Genomic DNA, 18395 nt, shown 5'->3' on the forward strand with positions numbered 1-18395 from the left:
CCCCCCCCACAGCCCGGGCTCCCAGCACGCTCCGCTCCTGGAAGTTCCCAGCCGTACGGTTTGGCGTTGCGATGGAAGAAGGACCTAATTAAAAAGGGAAATGAGGACGGCATCGTAAAAATGTTCAATTACGTTTATCTCATTATGGTTAATATTAGAGGGGAACTTTGCGCTTTTCAGATTTTACTCTAAAATTCGGAGCTGGCAGCTACAAAGCAGCGCAGAATCGCAGCCTCTTGCTTACGAAAGGGCGCAGGGAATGGGGTGGGGAGGGGGGGAAGGGGAAATACGAAGAATTTAATTAAACGCACACCTCGTTAATGCTCAGGGGACTAATGAGACCTTTTGGTGCTGTGCTGAGCGGGCACAGGGTCACATGGCTGCAGAACTGTCCCCCCCCCATGTCCCCTCCCGTCCCCCTGCCCCTTGCATCCCCTTGTCCCCGGTGTCACCCTGCCCCATTGCTCGCCCCACTGCCATCAGCTGGGGCTGCAGCTGTGCTCGCGCTCCCACTCAGCGAATGGCAGCGAGGGAACAAAGCCGCTGAGATGCTTGGATCCAATTAGCCGTAATTTATTGCGTGCTCATCAGCAGCGCCCGCCGGGGGATTGGCAGCTTCCCTGGGACACACAGCTCCTCCATGCCCATGGAGCCGAGGTCCCTGGGGATCAGCTGCTCCCAGGGCAGCGCTGGTGGCACCGATGGGCACCGGGCGCTCAGCACAAAGCTGGGAACCCCACCTAGATCCGCTGAGTGGGCAAAGCCCAGCAATGAATGGGAGACCCCAAGAGGGGAATGGGCAAAGCCCACCCTGTGAACAAGAAATCCCAGCTGGGGAATGGGCAAAGCTCCCCCCATGAATGGGAGACCTCACCCAACAAATGGGCAAAGCTCAGCCCAGTGAATGCACAAAGCGGGGCTGAGCAGCCCCCCAGCATTGCTCGGCACCCCCCCATGTGAACCCCCACAGATTCACACCCCACCAGGAAAAGCTTCTTTCGGCATTTCGATTTCACGCCCCGCGCTTCGCAAGGGACAAAGACACGCTCACTTCGGGGAGGGATTTCTCCCAGGATAACGGGAATCGCCCCCCATGCCCCACCTGCAGCTCCGGCCCCATCCCATGGGCAGCCCCACGGGCGCTGTGCTGCGGGGGGGGGCACCGGGGGTGGGCGGATGAGCGCTTCCCCTCCTTCTTTAGGAGCCGCACGGCTGAGGAGGGGAAGCAGATGTTGTTTTCTTCACAGAGGCTCTAATTTATGTCTGTACCCACACACGAGGGGAAAGGAAAAGGAGGAAGAGGAGGAAGGAACGGGGCTCTCTCCACGACCCCTGGGGGAGCTGGGAGCCCCGGGTGGAACCGGGCCATCTCTGGGCCCCCCCAGCCCGGCTGTGACCCTCTGGTTCCTGCCAGCTCTCACCGAGCACGCAGGGATGGGGATCCAGAGGCACCGGGTGCATCGCCCGTGACATAAATGCCGTGGATACAGAGAGGCTCCGAGAGCAAATCACGGGTAAAGCGGCATTAGCACAGAAAGCGAATAATCCCCGTTCCCACCCCGGGCAGCGCTGCCGGGAGCGTGAGCAGCCCCAGAGCCCCACTGCTGCCCGGCAGACCCATGGATGGGGCTGCTGTGCTGCTCCCGCGCCCCATGGATGCGCTCCCCACGCCCACAGCCCCACGGGGCCGTGTGCCACACGTCGGAGGGGAGGAGGGGGGAGGCGGCTGAACTTCCACTCCCTATAATCAGCCCTGATATTAACGATGCATCAAATTGCCTCTGATTAAAAGAACCTTTTGCGGCCCCAGTGGGGGGTGGCGTGGCTGGAGCGGGTTCACGATGCTGAGCCTCCATCTGCAGCACCCACCCGCCCACCCACCCCTGGAGCCCATGGGGCAGAGGGGCTGCTGGGTTCGGCTGGGGGTGGTGTAGGGGCCGGTGCCCCACGGCCTGCACCCACACATGGACACTGAACTGTAATGAAGAGATCGGTGACAGTGCCCCAGATCCTAGGGGTGACGCTGGGGGCTCCCCATGGGCCTGGAGCTGCGTGCATCCCCTCTGCCCCCCCCCTCGAGGGGGTGACAAAGCAGTATCCCCACCCCTGAGCTGCTATTCCAGCAAGGAAGCAGTTCCTGTGGTGAAAACTCACATTTCAGCGGGGGATTGGCTGCTCAGCGTTTTAAGTAAGGAAATGGCCCAGCTAAGGAAGGCGAAGCTGCCCCACAAAGGAGAACGTTCCGGATCAAAGCCTGCGATCCCCGTGCTGCTGTCACGGCGGCGGCTGCTGCTGCAGTGACCGCACACGGCGCTGCCGAGGGTCAGAGGTGCTGGGAAATGGGAAACGGGGCCGGGCCGTGGTGCAGCCGCAGGAGCAGGGGATGCTGGGCCGGGAGCACAGCCCTCGTCAGTGCGTTACCTGCGGACCCCGCAGTGACCCCCCCACCCCCGCGGGGACACGCTTCGGCCACCGGCTGCTGGGAGACCCCCACATGGCCACCCCAGAGCCACAAAACAGGGCACCGAGCTCCCTGCTCCATTGCAGCCTCCCAGCTCCACCTCCCTTTACCTCCCCGAGGTTCTTGGAGGGCAGACCCCAACCATGCAGCGATGGGACCGAACCGCTCAGCAACGGCCCCCGCCCGCAGCATCCCTGCAGCCCTTCCCCATCCCACCCATAAACGCCCCGAGCCGCTCCCAGACCCCATGGGCTGCACCTGGGGAACGCGAGGAGGCCACGCAGGCTCCGTGACCCCATCTCTACAGCCTCACCCCGATAGGACGCGGGTCTCATTGCTCCACCACCACCGAAATGCAAAGGGCAGCGCTGCTCCATGCGGAGCCCATGGGTGCTGCTGTGCACCCAGAGCTGAGCTGCACCCGGAGCCCCACGGCGCTGGGATGGGTCTGGGCCAGGAGCCGGGGATCCCCGGGCTGCGCTGTCCGGGCAGAACTAATCGTGATTATCTCCATTAAGCACCGCGGCTGGCAGCGAGGAATTAATTTCCGAGCGGCGAGAGATGAAAGTTCCCCATTTTTCAGGGAAATCAGCGCCGCGCAAAGCGGCTGAAGAAAAATATAACTTAAACGTGATTAAAAATGATCCCCGTTTTATTAAAAATAATTCCAATTCGTCTCTCCCTCCAGCAGAGCCCTCGCTCAGCGGCCCCGGACCGGGGAACCTGGCATCGATGGGGTCGGAAACATCAGCCTCCAGGATGGCAAAATCCTGGAAAACGGGGAAAATGAGCGCGGGGGGGAAAGGAGATGGGGGGGGCCCTGCGGGGCCGGGCCGCGGGTTGATGTCACTGCACAGCCCGCACCGCAGCCCCGCACCGCGCTGCAGAAATGAACTCGCTGCCAACGAGACGCGGAGCTCGGAGCGGGGCGCGACGGCTGCCCCCGTTCCAGGAGCGCCCGCCTCGCCTCGTTAAGGGCAATTAACGAGCGCGGCTCCCCCCGCAGGGAGCGAGGCGAAGGCCGCGAAGCCGGGGGGGGGGCTCGTCTCCCACGGAGCCTTTTCATTCTCGCCCATATCCAGGGCGTTGAGTTGATCCTCCGCATAAAGAGCACCCCCCAGAAACGGAAACCTTTTTCGCTTCCCAAAAATATCCCCGTGCCGGGGGGGGGGGGCGGGGGCTCCGCTCAGCTCGCAGCTCCGGGGCCCGGCTCCGCTTTCATCGCGGCTCTAATAATACCCCATTGTAACGCTCAAAGCGTTTTCCTTTTCCACATTCTCTGCCGATCAGAGAGCGCTGCCTTCCCCTCCCAGCGCCGGATAAAAACCGGCCTCCATCAAAACCAGAATCAAACCCCGGGAAGCGGGGGCTCAGCAGAGACCCCGGGCGGCACAGGGCCCCAAAGCGTCACAGGGAGCGGGGGGGGGGCGGTGACGATGTCCCCCCCGCTCCTCATTGTCTCCCTTCATCGCTTTGCGGTTGCTAATTGCTCCCCCCTCCGTTTGCCGCGTTCCTCCAAGCGCTGCTCTTCATTTCCCCCCTTGCTGCAGGTGCTGGCGGTCGCATTAACTTTTAATGCGGAGCGCTCGGGATCCGCGCGTTTGTTTTGCTCGTTACCGATGGGTGTTTAATTGGCGGTGCCGTCCTGCACGAGCCCGCTGCCAGCACCGCTTCGCATTCTTATTTAACGTGGCCGTGACCCCCGAGCACCGGCTGGACCCCGAGCGGGCCCCGTGCTCCGCGCTGGGGAAACTGAGGCACGGAGCGGGACGGAGCCAGCAGCGCCGCGCTCGGCGCCGTAACCGCGGCTCGCGGTGCCATTAACGAGAGCGGCTGCGATAATTAAAGACCTGTTAGCGATACGCTCATTACCGAGGGCAGCAAAAGCCGCCTCCGGGCTCCGTGCCGCCCGGCTCTGCCCTCAGCACCGCTCCGTGCACCGCGGGACCGCAGCGCGAGCCCCGAGCGCAGCCCCCGGTGCGGGGCCGGGGCGGGTCAGCGCCTCCGCTCCTCCTAATGGCGTCGGCAGCGCTGATCGGGGAGTAATTACAGCTTAATTGTCTGCACGGCCAGCGCTGGAGGAAGGGCGCCGAGCTCGGGCGTGCACCACGTGGGGGCCGGGCTCCCGTCCTCACTGCCCCAGCTGCTCCCCGAGCTCTGAGGCCACCGAAGCCCCCGGGGGGGTCCGGCAGGAGCTCACCTGCACCCCAGGATGTGCCCACCACCCCCCACAGCGTCCCCTGCCCCAGTGCCACCCCGGGGGCTCAGCACCAGAGGGGACGCCGAGGCACGAAGCGCTCTGGACCCACCCCTCCCCCCCCAGCTCCCGGTTCTGCTGCTGTGCGGTGCTGGGGGGCTCAGCTCGCTCCCTCCCCGCACCGCTCCCCGGACAGAGGGGGTCCCCTCGGCGCTGCTCCCCTCAGGGCCCCGCAGAGCAGGGAGCTGCGAGCCCACCGCAGCTTTGCCGTGCCCTCAGCTGGCTCTGCAGCCTCCCGACACAGGTGTGATGATTTCAGAGTGCTCAGCACCCACCCGGGTGCCTCATCAGCATCTCACCACAGCTGCCACCGCCCTGCGCGTTCCAGGAGCGCAACCCCCGGGGGCCGCGGGCTGCGATGTCCCCGCGCTGCCCCCTCTGCTCTCTCCCTGTCCCCATCCGAGCACAGCAGCTGATCATCAGCACTCCCAGCTGCTGCCTTGGCTCGGCGCTGTCATCTCATCCCCAGTCTTCTGCCACGCAACGGGGATGCCATCCCGCCGTCTGCCTGGCCCCGGCCCCGTCCCCACGGAGAGGGACATCGCCAAGGCTCCGGCTCTTCCGACACCTCAGGGTGGGCACCTCCGGCCGCCAGACCCCGCGGAGAGGAGCCCCGTGCCCACGGCCACCCCAGCCCAGAGCAAACATTTCACACGGGTGTTGCATCCGGGCCGGTGGGGCCTGAACGCTGCAGGGAGCAGCCAGCCCAGGACGGGGAAAGCATCTCTTACAGCACAGCATCCTCCTGTGCAAAGCATCCCGGTGTGCGAAGCATCCCTGTCCCAGGAGCAGGGAGCGGGGCTGCAGGAGCCAACGCGATGCTCATGGCAGCGCGTCCCCGCTCACCTTCCCGGGATGTTTGATCTCGGCGAAGCTTCGACCGCTGCTGCTGCTCCCTCCTCCTCCTCCCCTCCGGCTTTTATTAGTTTAAACACATGGACGCATGAAAAATAAATGTTGCTCGGGAAAGACAGCGGCAGAGGGCTGGGAAGCAATTAGCATCCAAAGAGGCATAATTAGTGCTCAGAATGCAAGCGGCAGAGAAGAAATAAAGTAGCATTCGGATGCAATCAGGGTCGTGCCTGAATTACAAACCGTTAACTGAATTGCTAATTAAGCGCCGCGTGTGAATCACGTCCTGTTAAGGGCCCGTGCTCAGGGCTGGGGCACGCGGGGGGGCATCGCGCCGGGCGGGGAGGGGGCTCGGGGCTCCCCGGTCCCTGCTGGGACAGCAGCAGCCACGCGTCCGTGTGCCACAGCCACGGGGTGCCGGCCGCCTGCCTGCCAGCTAGCCAGCTGGAATGAGAGGATCCGCTTCGTTTTAACCAGTTGGGCAAATATTTGTGCAGAGAGCAGTGGCACACGCGGTGGAGATGGAGGTGGGGGAGGGGGAGAGGGAAGGGGCGGGCAGGAGCCAGGTGCAGCCCCACGTCCCCATCCCTGCACTTCCACGCACATCGCTCCATCCCTGCCCCCCCGATCCCCCCATCCCCACGTAGGATCTCCCCCATTGCTCCGCGCTCGCAGAAACCCACCGCGCCCAAACCACGCGGGGGAGGATGAATTATTCACGTTTTATCAAATCCAGACACGTCGTTCTAAAGGTCTAACAAGCTCTCTTTGCCCAGGGGGGCTGCTACCCTCTCTTCCTCTCTCTTTTTCTCCCCGGCACTGTTTTTATCTTCACCTTCCCGTTGCCTTTCCGCCATCCCCAGCGTTCTGGCAACGTCCCCACGTCCCCCGGTGCCGCTCCCGTGGCACAGCCCCGCTCGGACGGCACCGGGTCCCGCCGCCCACGCCGGGGCCGGGCAGCAGCTCCGCGCGGTGCGGGGATGAAAGGCGGACGGCTCCGCTTGAAGCCTCGCGGTGGGGAAAGGTCTTCGGAGCGGCGCGGCGGATCAAAGGCGGCTCTTCATCTATTTTAATAAGGCTCCGCGCAGCTCGGTGCGAGGAAGGGGCTTTCCGGAGGAGATCAAAGCGCAGGAACAGGAGCGGAGGGCTCGGGGGTGAGGAAGAGGAGGGAGGAAGGAGGCAGGGGTTGGGCATAGCCGGGAGCTCTGCTGGAAACCTCTCCTGGCCGCCCTCCCATCCCGAGCACCGAGTGGGGCTGAGGCTGTACAGGAGGGCAGAGGGCTGGTGCTGCGTGCGCCCATGTCCCCACATGCCCCACGGCAGAGCCGTGCCCCATAGGGACAGCTCCCCGCTCTTCAGCACGGCTCCAAACCCCAACTCCCACCTGCGAGCAGCAGCAGGGCCGGGCACACATCCCGCAGCTGTGCCCCACGCCGGGGTCTCTCCATGGATCCACAACTGTAAAGAAATTAGAGCCCGTGAGCACGGAGTGAACGCGCTCAGCTCGGGCTCCTGCGGAGGAAACGCGAAACAAATGAAGACGCAGCACCAGAGCCTTCATCACTCATCAGCACCGAGATGGGCCCTTTGGAGATGAAAGCCCTTTTTCTTTTGCAGAGGATTTATCACATTTTGTTTAAAAATCACCGAGGAAGATTCCCCATTTGGATGAGCTTCGGCCTTGTGCTGGATTCACGCCTCGAGCGGGAAGCGCGACAGCAGCACACGATGACACAGCGAGCTGGGAACGGCTGCCCCGTCCTGCAGAGCTCTGGGATGCTGGGAGGGATTCCTCTCACTCCAAAGGAGGGAAACCCAAGCGAGCCCATCAGCGCTGCAGGGCACACACCTGGCTCAGTGCAGCGCACAGATTCCCGGTGTTCCCCAGCTCTGCTGCGCCGTGCGGTGAATGCGATGTCCCTGTGTGCACCTGGCACGGCGAGGAGCAACCCCAAACCCGTGGCACCAGATCGGATGCCCCCCAGCAGGGCAGCCCCACGTCCCCGTCCATGAGTGGGGAGCCCCACGTCCCCGTGCACCCCAAAAGGAAAAGGAAGGAGCCGCAGCCCCACGGAGGGAACGGTCCCCGCAGGCGCCGGGCTCTGCTTCGTGGTTCCTGTGCTCCCGGGGCCGTGGCATTGCCCCGTGTGCCGTGGAGCTCCTCCTCGCTGATGGCTCAATTATCAGCATTCAGCTCCCGCCTGCCCGCAGATCCTGTAATCAACGTCTGCGTGTGTATTCTGGCAAAATTAATCATAATTGCTGAAAGCAAGACACATCGCACTTGTAACTTTGGTCCGTTAATTAGGATTCTGTAATTGGATACGGCGCTGCCTGTAAATCCAATTACCTGGGATTAGAGAGGCAACGGGTGGGCAGAGGGGCCGGGACCCCTGGGGGCCGTGCAGACCCGTGCAGCGCTGCAGCCCCAGGTGCTGCTCCCGTCCCCAGTGCCGTCCCGAGCTCTGTCCCCAGCGTGGCCGTACACAGCCACCGGTTCCAGCTCGCACTGGGCAGCCAGGACGGCAGCACGTGGCACTGGGGCATCCCCGGCGCGGTGAGGACGGGGCCGAGCTCCCCAGGGATGCGCGTGGATCCCCTGTGGCAGGGCAGAGCGCCCGCTTCCACACCACGGGCAGCCCTATTAACGTAATTAATTATATCAGGACTGGTGGATTATCTAATTATAAGCGTGCCTAGCTTTGATTTTCCTGCTAATTGATTTGTATTATTTACGCACAGCAACAGTTGCCTGGGCAGAGGTCGGAGCAAACGTCTCCTCGTTGTGTGGCACCGGGAGCACGTCCCCAGCGCGGGGGCAACGTGGGGCTGAGCCCCAGAGCGCAGGGCAGGGCCGGGGGCACCCAGTGCAGGGCAGGGTCCCTCCATGCCATGGGGGGGTGTAATTCCAGCTGCTTTGGGTGGGTTTGTGGGAGGCCTGCAGGGGACACAGAACAGCAGATCTCACTGTATGGCTGCAAGGGGATGTGCCCTGCCCTGGGGATCCTAAGGGACGTTGCCAAGGCCCGAGGAGCCCCAAAGGGACAGGGCAGCGCCATGGGGCCCCCAGAGGGAGGCAGGCCGTTGGGCTTCACTAGAGGGCAGCAAAATGCTGCCGTTCCCAGGGCCGCTGACACGGGGCACGCAGCGCAGACGGCCGCTCCTCCACTGGGGCTCCCCACACCGTCCCCTTGCCCGGGGCACAGGATCCAGCCGGCATCCCACGGCTGCAGTGCCATCCTCCATGCACCCTGCCTGCGCCAGTAGCAGTACGAGGGCTCCGAGCCCATTGCTCTGCATGGGGAACACTCCTCCTTCTCGAGCAGCAGGCGGGCACTACCAGGGTAACCCACCCGAAACACGTGGATGCAGCCGGCGCTGCGTGCATGCATCGCTCCAGCTCAGCCGCAGCTCCGAGCTGACTGCAGCCAGCAGCACAGCACCGCGCTGCGGGCAGGCAGCAGCTCACACTCATTGCAGCTGGCGGCTGCAGAGCAGGAACCGAGCACGGCCCATCCCAACAACTCAGCACCGTGCCCCTCCTGCCCCCGGGGGCACCGGGCACCCCCAGGCTGCGCTCACCGGCTCCAGCACCCCAGCCCCGGCCCCACACACCTGCACCTCCTGAGCTCCTGCTTTCAAAGCCAGAGGAGCAAAGCTGCACGAGATTATCGCTATTATTTATGTGGTGCCCTTCAGATTTACCCAAGGCCGACGCATGGAACACTAGCACCAAGGCTGTTATTGCTATTAATCTCTATTATTTAGGTCTGACATTTATTAAGTGGCCTTCCCGCGGGCTGGGGCACGCGCTTCGCATTTCTCAGACCAGAAGCAAACAGTGGGAAGCAGAATGCCCACAACCTGCCCGCTGAGAGCCCCACTCACGGGTCCCCACCAGAGCTCCGTCCTGGGGCAGGACGCAGCCAGGCCCCCTCCACGAGGGGTGGCACTGAAGCTCTGGGTTTGTTCCAGTCACACCAGCCTCCCCCAGAGCGAGCAGCAGGTTTGCAGTGTGCGCTGCATAACAGCTCCCCAGCAGGAGCTCCGTGCTACAGAACGGCAATCACAGCCCAAACAAGGTCTCACTGCCTTCGTGTTTAAGGAGAGCATCATCAGACGTGAGACTCTGCCCGCTAATTGCACGCAGCTCTCATGAATCCCATCAGCACGCTCTGCATCATTACCACCCGTGAGCTGCTCTGCCCTCCCTGGCACACCTCGCTCCAGCTCTGCCCTGCATCGCACCGGGCACGGGGCTCCCTTTGAAGGCGTCTCCGCCTCCACCCCAAAAAAACACAGAGCTCCAGACCTCAGCTCCCCTCCCTGTAACAAGGAACGCTCTGAGCACCCTCTGAGCGGGAGCACGGGGCCAGCGCGGCTCTGATCTCACGCTGAAAGCATTTCAGAGTGTGAGCATCCAATTAAAATCTTCACCTCCCCAAACCTTCCTTCCACATCGGTGTGGACAGCAGAGGAAAATCATTATTGCTGGAGAGGCGCAGCCGCAGCTCACACCGCCTGCTCATTAGCAGCACAGAGGCAGCGCAGTGCACAGGGAAACCACGGAACCACCACAGTCACTGTAAGCAGGGCTGGGACCATCACCTGCTGCCCAAGCCCCAGGTGCTATCGTGAGCGAGCTCCTCCCTTCCATAGGCTGGAGAACTCCCCCCAGTTTCCCTCTGGCACTGCTTTATCTTTTTAGGATTAAGGTCTAATCTGCTCAGAGCGAGCCCAGGGCCCGTGCTACAGAACGGGACTGCTGCTCATGCACCGCCCGGGGAGTTACAGGGCAGAGCAGGGGGGAAGCTCCGGTCACCTCCCCGCTGCTTGGGTGGGTGACGTGGGGCTGGCTGAGATCCCAACCAGCAGAGAAGTCCCCTCCCCAACCCCCATGCTGCTGCAGAGCTGCACGGAGAGCAGGAGCCCTGGGCTCAGTGCAGCAGCCCGCGCTGTGATGGATCTGGAGCGCGGCAGCCCCGACGCACTCACACCAGCAAAGCAGCGTTAACGAGGCCCTACTAATTGGGAGGGACAGGAGCGGCGGGCAGAGGTCGACAGCTGCCCGAGGATGCTCCGTGATTTGCTGCAGCATCACAGCTGCTGGAGGATCGCTGCCAGGAAGGCACCTCTGGGCCGGGGCTGCAGACCTCAGCCACAACCTGAAGTGACGGCTGCTGCTCAGCGGCGCCTTCAGCCCCCCCAGCACAGGGCTGGGAACGAGCAGGAGAACAGCACGGGGCAGCCCCCGCCCGCACCGGGCTAAACCCAGCTAATCCACAGCCCTGCAGGGACAAGGAGAGGGGTTAACAGCAGAGGGCTGAACTGCAGCACTCCTCCAACATCCGCCCGCACAGCGAAAGCCATCACAGCGCAGCCCTTCTGCAGAGGGGCTCTGTAGTGGCTGCGGGGATTGCCCTAATCCAATTCCCTCCTTCTTCCTTGAGTGCATTCATCAAAAGGCACCGAGGATCCAGACCGCTTGCCAAAATAAGGAGATAATACAGAAGGAATTTCTTGTGCCGTGGAGCTACCGCCTTGTACCGCTGCCCAATTAACAGCCTGGAAGTGAACATCCCAGCCAGAAGGACCAGTGAGGAGCTGCACCCCAGGATGCTCAGGGAAGGGCATCACCTACGGCATCGCCGTCAGTTGTCCCCTTGTGCCACAGCAGACATTAAGGAGAGAAAAATATGGGATGGGAAACTGAAGGGACAGGGTCAGCCCCCAGCCCTGCACCCAAAGCTCCCGGGGCGCTCACCACAGCTCTCAGCTGCTTGGCAGCCCATAGCCTGGGCCAGACACGGTGCTGAGCCCAAATCCCCATTAAACCAAGAGCCATTTTTCCAAGGTCAGTGCCCTGGAAAGTTCCCCTTTCAAGGTGACTTCTCAAGCTGCTCAAATCCAGCATCTGCAGGATTTTCCCTTATAATAACAATAATCCTGCGGAGATTTACCTAATCTCCGGGTGAGTCACTCTCCTGCCTGTATCCCGTCCTAATTACTGCAACGCTCCTCAGCCTCTCGCGCATCCCATCTCCCTGCGTGTCCACGCTGCACATCATTTCATCCCAGCCTGCTTTACAGCTTCTCCAGCCTGGAAAGAACCTCTCCCTCCTGCTAATACCCCCAAACCCCAATGTGTGCAGAGCCCAGGGTCGCTCTCCCCGCCCCAGCCTTCCCCAGGGCTCTGCTGGATCGTGGCAGCGTGGGGAAGCAGCCCCTGCCCCACGTGGGCAGCGGTGCCGCCCTCCTCCAGGCAGCACCCGGGAACCTTCCGATGTGCGCAGGACGTGGGGCAGATCCAGATGAGCCACCACGGGGCAACATGCTCATCCACCAGCCCTCAGTCCCCTCCTCTGTCATTTCATAATCCGCCATGGGGAGGGACAGCCATGCCTCCCTGCTCCGCTCTGTTCCACCATGTCACTGCAAGGGATGGAGTACCCAAAGGGCTTCAAACACCAGCAAATCCCTCAGCATGGCAACTCAGCCAGCTCTGCATCTCAGGTCACTTTGGAGTTCTATGGGGGTGACCCGCTCTGCCCCCAGCACCTTCTGCTGGAGCAGAAATCGCCCACACCTGAGCTGGAGCCTTCGAGGCAGGAGATGAATGCTGAGCAGGGAGCGAGCTCCAACCGCAATTCCCCCGCAGCTCAACCCAGCACAAAGCACCAGGCATTGACAACACTTGTTCACTCGACATGAACCAACCGTGGCCAAACTCCCAGAAGAAGCTGCTGAAGCCAAGAAATTAGCAACACTCCAAGAAGAAGCATATGTTTATATGCATAACAGTGAATCATCTTACAATAGCTAACAGCACGCAGGGAAACAAAGGGAAAACACCCTGATCCCCCCTGCTTTGGGCAAATCCCTATCAGGGGCTGGGCTGAGATGGCAGCATTGCCATCTGTCTGGGGCAGATCGCTTCTCTGGGAGTTCTTGGTGCAGATAACTGGAGACACACAACGGACACGTTCTCCCCATCCCACCACATACACAGAAAACACGACATCATGGGTTAAAATAAAGGACCATGGGGATCTGTCCTCGAATACAAGCTCCTCGTGGTGGGATGTCCTCCTCCCCGGGGTGGGCAGAGCCTCGTGCTGGGCCCAGCTAAAACGAAGCCTCGTTCACCCACGGCACTGCCGGGCTTCTTCCCCACGTCCTCCCTTCCACAGTGTCTTCCCAGCCTCATTCTTTCACTGGCAAAAGCAGGTCACCATCTGCTCTCCCTCCTGACTCTGGCTGGATGACAGCGCCTGCCTCTGCAGGAGACAAAGCAGCCGCTCCGCAAAGCGCTTTCCCCGCCGCACGCTGAGGTGCGCGGAGATCTCCTCTCCCAGCGCTGCCCAATGAGGACAGCGATGACGGCTGTCACAGGGAGGCCCGCAGGCTATGAAATAATGACCAGGAGAGTCCGCCACATCCATCAGCACGGCCCCAGGAGATGGGAGAGCTACAGCATCCCCTGCAAGGCAGGAATGCAGCCTGCTCGACGCGGAGCTTTGATTTCCTGTCCTATGTCCACGCTGGGTGCGTGGTGTAAAGCACTGGGACAGGTGACAGGTAGAGACAGCACCTCCAGCTTCCTGGTCCCTGCGATCGCCTCCGGAGAAGAAACCAGGAGATTTATAAACAAGCACCCTCTTGTCAACGGTGGGGAAAACAAAAACCAGCAAGCAATACAACCAACATGGGCTGCTTGACAAACCAAAGGACCCCCCCCTTCCTCCCCTTTTCCACCAGGATGGGCCATGTACAGCAACAGGCAGCAGCAGGCGAACCCACCTGCAGCGTCCAGCTCAGACCCCAGCACTGCCCACATCTCCCCTTCCCCGGGCCGGGCTGAACCTGGGCTGCCAGAGGGCAAACACATGCACGTGTCCCACTGTCATGTCCCTTTGTCACCTCGGCGAAGCCACCGAGCAGCATTGCTCCGCATCCAGCCCCGCATCCCAGCACGCTGGTTGCCACGGCAACGGCCGGATCGGAGGCTGGAAGGTTTCTTATCAGTTTCTCTATTGAATAAACCCTTGGATGAAATTTTGCTTTCTCCCTGCTGATGCAAAGCGTCACGGATCTGTTTCTGACCCCGCTGAAGCTCCCTCTTTATTTATAGATTATCGAGGCCAACCCTCAGAGCCCGCTTCCTGCTGCTGCCAAAGGGAGCGCGATGCACACGGAGCCAGGGCAGCGCCCGGATCCCCGCACACGACACCGAGCCCTGGGGCGAAGCACGGTGCAGCAGCCTGGAACAGAGCTCGCCTGGACACTTCCCAAGTGCTGAACAAACACAGTGCCTGCTGTTAATTAAAAGGCAATCAGCTGTCTCCAAGTAAAAACAATAAAAATAAAAAGCCCAACTTTCCTGCAGCACAGGGATGGACCCCGCGGGGCGCTCCCCGGGGAGCCGCTCCCATCCCACAGCAGGCGGAGGGAGGTTTGTGAGACTGGGAGAACTGGGTAGGAATGGCTCCACAAACGGGAGATTTCCATCTTGGCAGAGCTCGCCGTGGCAGTGCCAGGGGCCCTTCCCACGTGGGCCAATTGCCCTCGCTCCAAAACTCTCCAGCGTTTGTTCCCAGCGCACTGGGAGGTGCACGCCCTCTCGGCACGTTCCCTGAAGCACAACCACGGGATGTGAGAAGCACCGTGGGGCTTTGAACCACCCCGCTCCCACCCGGCTTCTCCCAGCACAGCCATCCCGAGAGGGGACACCCCCAGAGCTCGCTGGGGGCTGCACGTATTGGACACGTTCCAGCGAAGATCTACAGGTCGCTGTCCTCGGCGTCAGTGTTATCCTTGGAACATCCTCCTCAAGGGAATAAGAATCATTTCCTGCCTGGTTTCTGCCAAGGCATCCATCCGGAATCCCTCCTTTGTCTGGCACTGAATGTGAACACGCACTGAACTGACCCCCCCCGGCGCTTTATTGCCCTCTTCTCGCTGGAGAGCAGCGCTGGGTTTCACGGAGCAGGAACTCCCTCAGCCTTCAGCTCCGACAGCTGCTCTCATCTGTTTCCTGCCGCAGCCACACAGCAGACACGAGGGAGACTCGAGTTTATGATACAAGCTTTATGAAGCATGGAGACACGGCACGACGGCGGCAGCGCGGTAATGGGATGGCACTCGGAGCTCGGCGCAGGGGCACTCCCCAGCTGGGAAATCACTTTCCAAGCCTGCAGACACACTCCTTCCACTTGTCGCGGGAGGTCCTGAGCAGGAACAGGTTTAATCCTGCTCCATTTGTAGCATGTATTGATCTGCTATCGGCGCTCCGGAGCAGTAGCGCTGCCATCAATTAGGAGACGCTCCCTGCCGCATTAAGCCCAGCAGACAGCAGGCAGAAGCCCTCAAAGGCCGACTCCAAGCACAGCTGCTTTCTGTGTTATTGCATCTTCACTAGGAGGCTGATCTCTATTGATCCTCCTTGCCCAAACTTGCCAGCTGGATGGAGGACAGCGAGGGCACTGCAGATACCTGGGCTCCAGGCGCTGAGCTGGACGGGGCAGGGAGGGAAGGAGCGTGCCTTGGTGGAGCGAGGCGAGCGGCGTGCACACGGAGTGCAGGCAGCAAAGCAAACCCGCGCGCTGTCTCGCTGAGAGGCATTCCTTTCATGCTGCACAACTGCTTCCTCTAATCAGCTCACCGCTGAGGACTTGAGACAACAGAACATGTTTTCTCCTCAAAACAAAGAGCTGACTGCAATTGATCTGGAGGTGGAAACACTCACGAGTTATCCCTGACAAAGCCATGGAGCTGCCTCGGGGCCCCGCCGTCCCCCAGCCGCTGCCCTGCACCCGCAGAGCCCCGGCCAGGCTGCAACACCTGCAGTGCAGCCCAGGTCCACCTGCACCGCACAGCTGCGCTCCTGGACAGCACCACACCACGGGATCCCCCTCGGGATGAAGGCTGAGATGATGCTCAGCACCTGCTGTGCTCAGCAGAATGCTGTTTCCATTCCTGCTCCTGGAGCTGCGCCTTCCTGCTGCGAATGGGTTTTGCAGCGCTGCTTTGCTGGGCGGCGTGAGCCAGCTCTCCCCTGGGTTTATTGCACAGCGGAGCAGGAGCATCACACACAGCACCCAGCTCCCTCCTCTCGGAGCAGGGTGGCAGGAGGCTGACAGCTGTCCTGTCCCGATTCGACCCAGCAGCAGGGACGAGCAGGTTTTGTTTTGTTTTGTTTTTTTAAACATAAAAGCACAAGGAAATTGCTTTTTAAATCTCAGAGACTGGAGCCGGTCTGATATTTAAAGCCTGCCACAGCTCTGTCACACAGGACTGGTAATTTCTTCTTCAATTTCTCAGCAATCCCTCTAGAACGGAGCACAGCAGATTTCCCTAATTCACATTATCAGCACCATTTGCCTCATGAAAGACAGCGGGACCACCCGAGACCGAAATCAAAGCTGCTGCCCTTCAGGTTTCCCCTCTCGTGGGCTGCATCGTGCCTCCGCATTCAGGCCCCTGTCTCAGAGCAGTGCGGTTTGAAACTGCTGCCCAGCAAACGAGCGGCACACGCAAAGCTCCCTGAAAGAGCAGAAAATCTATTCCCTCCCCAGGCTTTCAGACGCCATGGATAATTGATGCATGACTCCACGAGACAAAGAAATAAACCATTCCTCCTTCTGAAGGCCCCTCCTGCCTCTCCGAGCTGGGCAGCCTTTGACCTTGAGCTCTCGCATTAATGCCTGCACACAGGCGGGCAGGATATCACACGCGCACTCCGCTCATCTCCTGGGGTTTCGCTTTCTTCTGCCCCTGAATAATGGCAGCTTTGTCCTCCAGTAAATGAAGGAGCAGCCACTTTATTGCAGGCCCAGCTTGTTGGCGAAGATAAACCCAGTGAAAAATGTCACCTGCTGATGTGATCCGCCCCGCGTGCCACTTTAGCAGCTGCTCTATCCCAAACACGCATTATCATCAAACAGGTGGAGGAATGGCAGCGCATACAGTACATATACATAAACATGAGAGCTGAGGAAAGGCGGCATTTCATCTTCCCATGCTGCAGCCCTGGCTTGGAGACCTGCTTGGTTTAGCAGTGGCAGCAGCCAGGCCCACAGCAAAGCCCCTCTTTGCCCCATTGGCACCGCAGTGTGGGCACAGGAACAGAATTCATGGGGGGGGGGGGGGGGCAGCAGGCCCCCTGCAGACAGCTGAGCTCAGGCAGGACCCTCAGCAGCAACGGGGACAGGAGGGAAGTGCCCCAGAACTGCAGAGATGTTGGGACTTCAGAGCTGGAGCAGCTTCATGCACGGCTGCACTTTGGGGCGCTGCGTCAGCTCTCGCACAGCTACAGGGTAGAAGGCAGAGACACACAAGTGCTGTTTGCTCAACAGCTGCCCAGAACTGCCTCCCACCCCGGCTCTCACTAGAAGACTCAGCGCTGTGAGCATCACTTAAAGCCATATCCAAGCAAAGGCAAGCAGTTTAATTCTGCCGCCCTTTGGCAACCTTGCTTTGAATTCTTACTGAGGTCCTGAAATAAACAGGAGACTTGGGTTCAGCTCAGCAGAACACAAACACGAGAGAACCCCGTGATAAATTACCTTCGCAGGCACGAAGGATTCACCTGGGACCGTGCTATTACCCAGTAACCAGGAAGCAGCCGTGGGTTATCAGCGTCACACATCCAGCTCTGATGCGAGCGTGTGGGAGACAGCAGCTCTCCCCCTGCTCCCAGCAGAGCAGCTCTGGCGGTCACAGCCCTGGGGTGATGCTACGCCGCGCAGCAGCAGCGCGCTGAGGCTTGGCAGCTCTCCTCAGCCCTCCTGGGGTGTTTAGATTTACTGTCATCATTAAGGACAAAGACGCAAATGTCAGACGCAAGGCATCCTGTAATGGATTTAATGTAGGCTGGAGAGGAGTTAACTGAAATGCAGAGCATTCGTCTTGCTTTAAGTAATTATCCTTGCAGGAAGAATACTGCTACCAAAAGCAAGCCTGCAGTAATTTCTGACACCTTCCCCCTGACCCCTCTCCTACTTAAAATTTCTGGCTAGCTTTACAGAAAGGAAAGCAAGGCTGGCTCATTAACAGAGGCACAAAGAACAACTACAGTAGGTTGGGATGGAGTCCACACGGTAATCAAAACAAGGCTTTGTAGTTAGCACTGAATTCCTGCTGTCTCAATTACGTTTGTGGAGCCTAGCCCGTGCTGCACGCAGCTCTGCGTGGTGAGACTTTTCTTTGTGCCTTATTGGCTGCACGGAGTGGGACTGTGAAAGCAGTTTCCTTGACAACATTTTTTTTTTAATGGAATTTTTTTTTTTTTTTCCTCCCTTCCCCGCTCTGTGGCTGCACGATGAGGCCTGACTCGGAATCCCGGTTGCAAAGATACCACGAATATGAATGAGCATCACACAAAGAAGCTCCCATCAGGTCCCTGTCCCAAGCAGTGCAAACAGACAGGGCAGTGGAGCAGCTCAGTAACAGCTGTGAAGAGACGCTGCAATTAATTCTAAGTGCATTCTGCAGCTCTTCCTCCAGGTTTTTCTCCCTCTTAGCCTGACCACATTTCACTGCCAGTCACTTTGTTCTCAATGCCTGAGCAGGAGAGAAGGGAAGAAACCTACAGCACGCACACCCCAGCAGCCCAACCCCGGTCACACAGAGGGTGCCCTGCCACGCAGCACGCTGCAGCTGACTGCTCCAACCCTCCAGGCAGCCCAGAAATCTGCACCCCAGCTCCCCTGCACCCGAGCTGACAGCAGGAGCCCCACGACTGCCTTGCTGCCCCCGAGCAACACAAAAGCACGTGTCAGGACTACTGAAATATCTTCCAGCAAAACAGATGCTCCCCTCCCTGCC

The 18395-nt window shown here is 60.4% G+C and overlaps 1 long non-coding RNA gene across 3 annotated transcripts in view; it reads right to left on the reverse strand.

Annotated features, from left to right (window-relative positions):
- Positions 1–18395, reverse strand: part of LOC110387533 — a 39300-nt gene that overhangs the window by 19173 nt on the left and 1732 nt on the right. The window contains exon 3 of one of the 3 annotated variants that reach the window (XR_002432552.1): positions 4793–7028. The exons of the other annotated variants lie outside the window; for them this stretch is intronic. This is a non-coding gene — a long non-coding RNA (uncharacterized LOC110387533). Of the gene's footprint in view, positions 1–4792; positions 7029–18395 lie in introns of those variants that run through there. 3 annotated transcript variants of the gene reach the window in all.

Source organism: Numida meleagris, chromosome 22 (assembly GCF_002078875.1).
Source record: "Numida meleagris isolate 19003 breed g44 Domestic line chromosome 22, NumMel1.0, whole genome shotgun sequence".
In the NCBI taxonomy this organism is placed as follows: Eukaryota; Metazoa; Chordata; class Aves; order Galliformes; family Numididae; genus Numida; species Numida meleagris.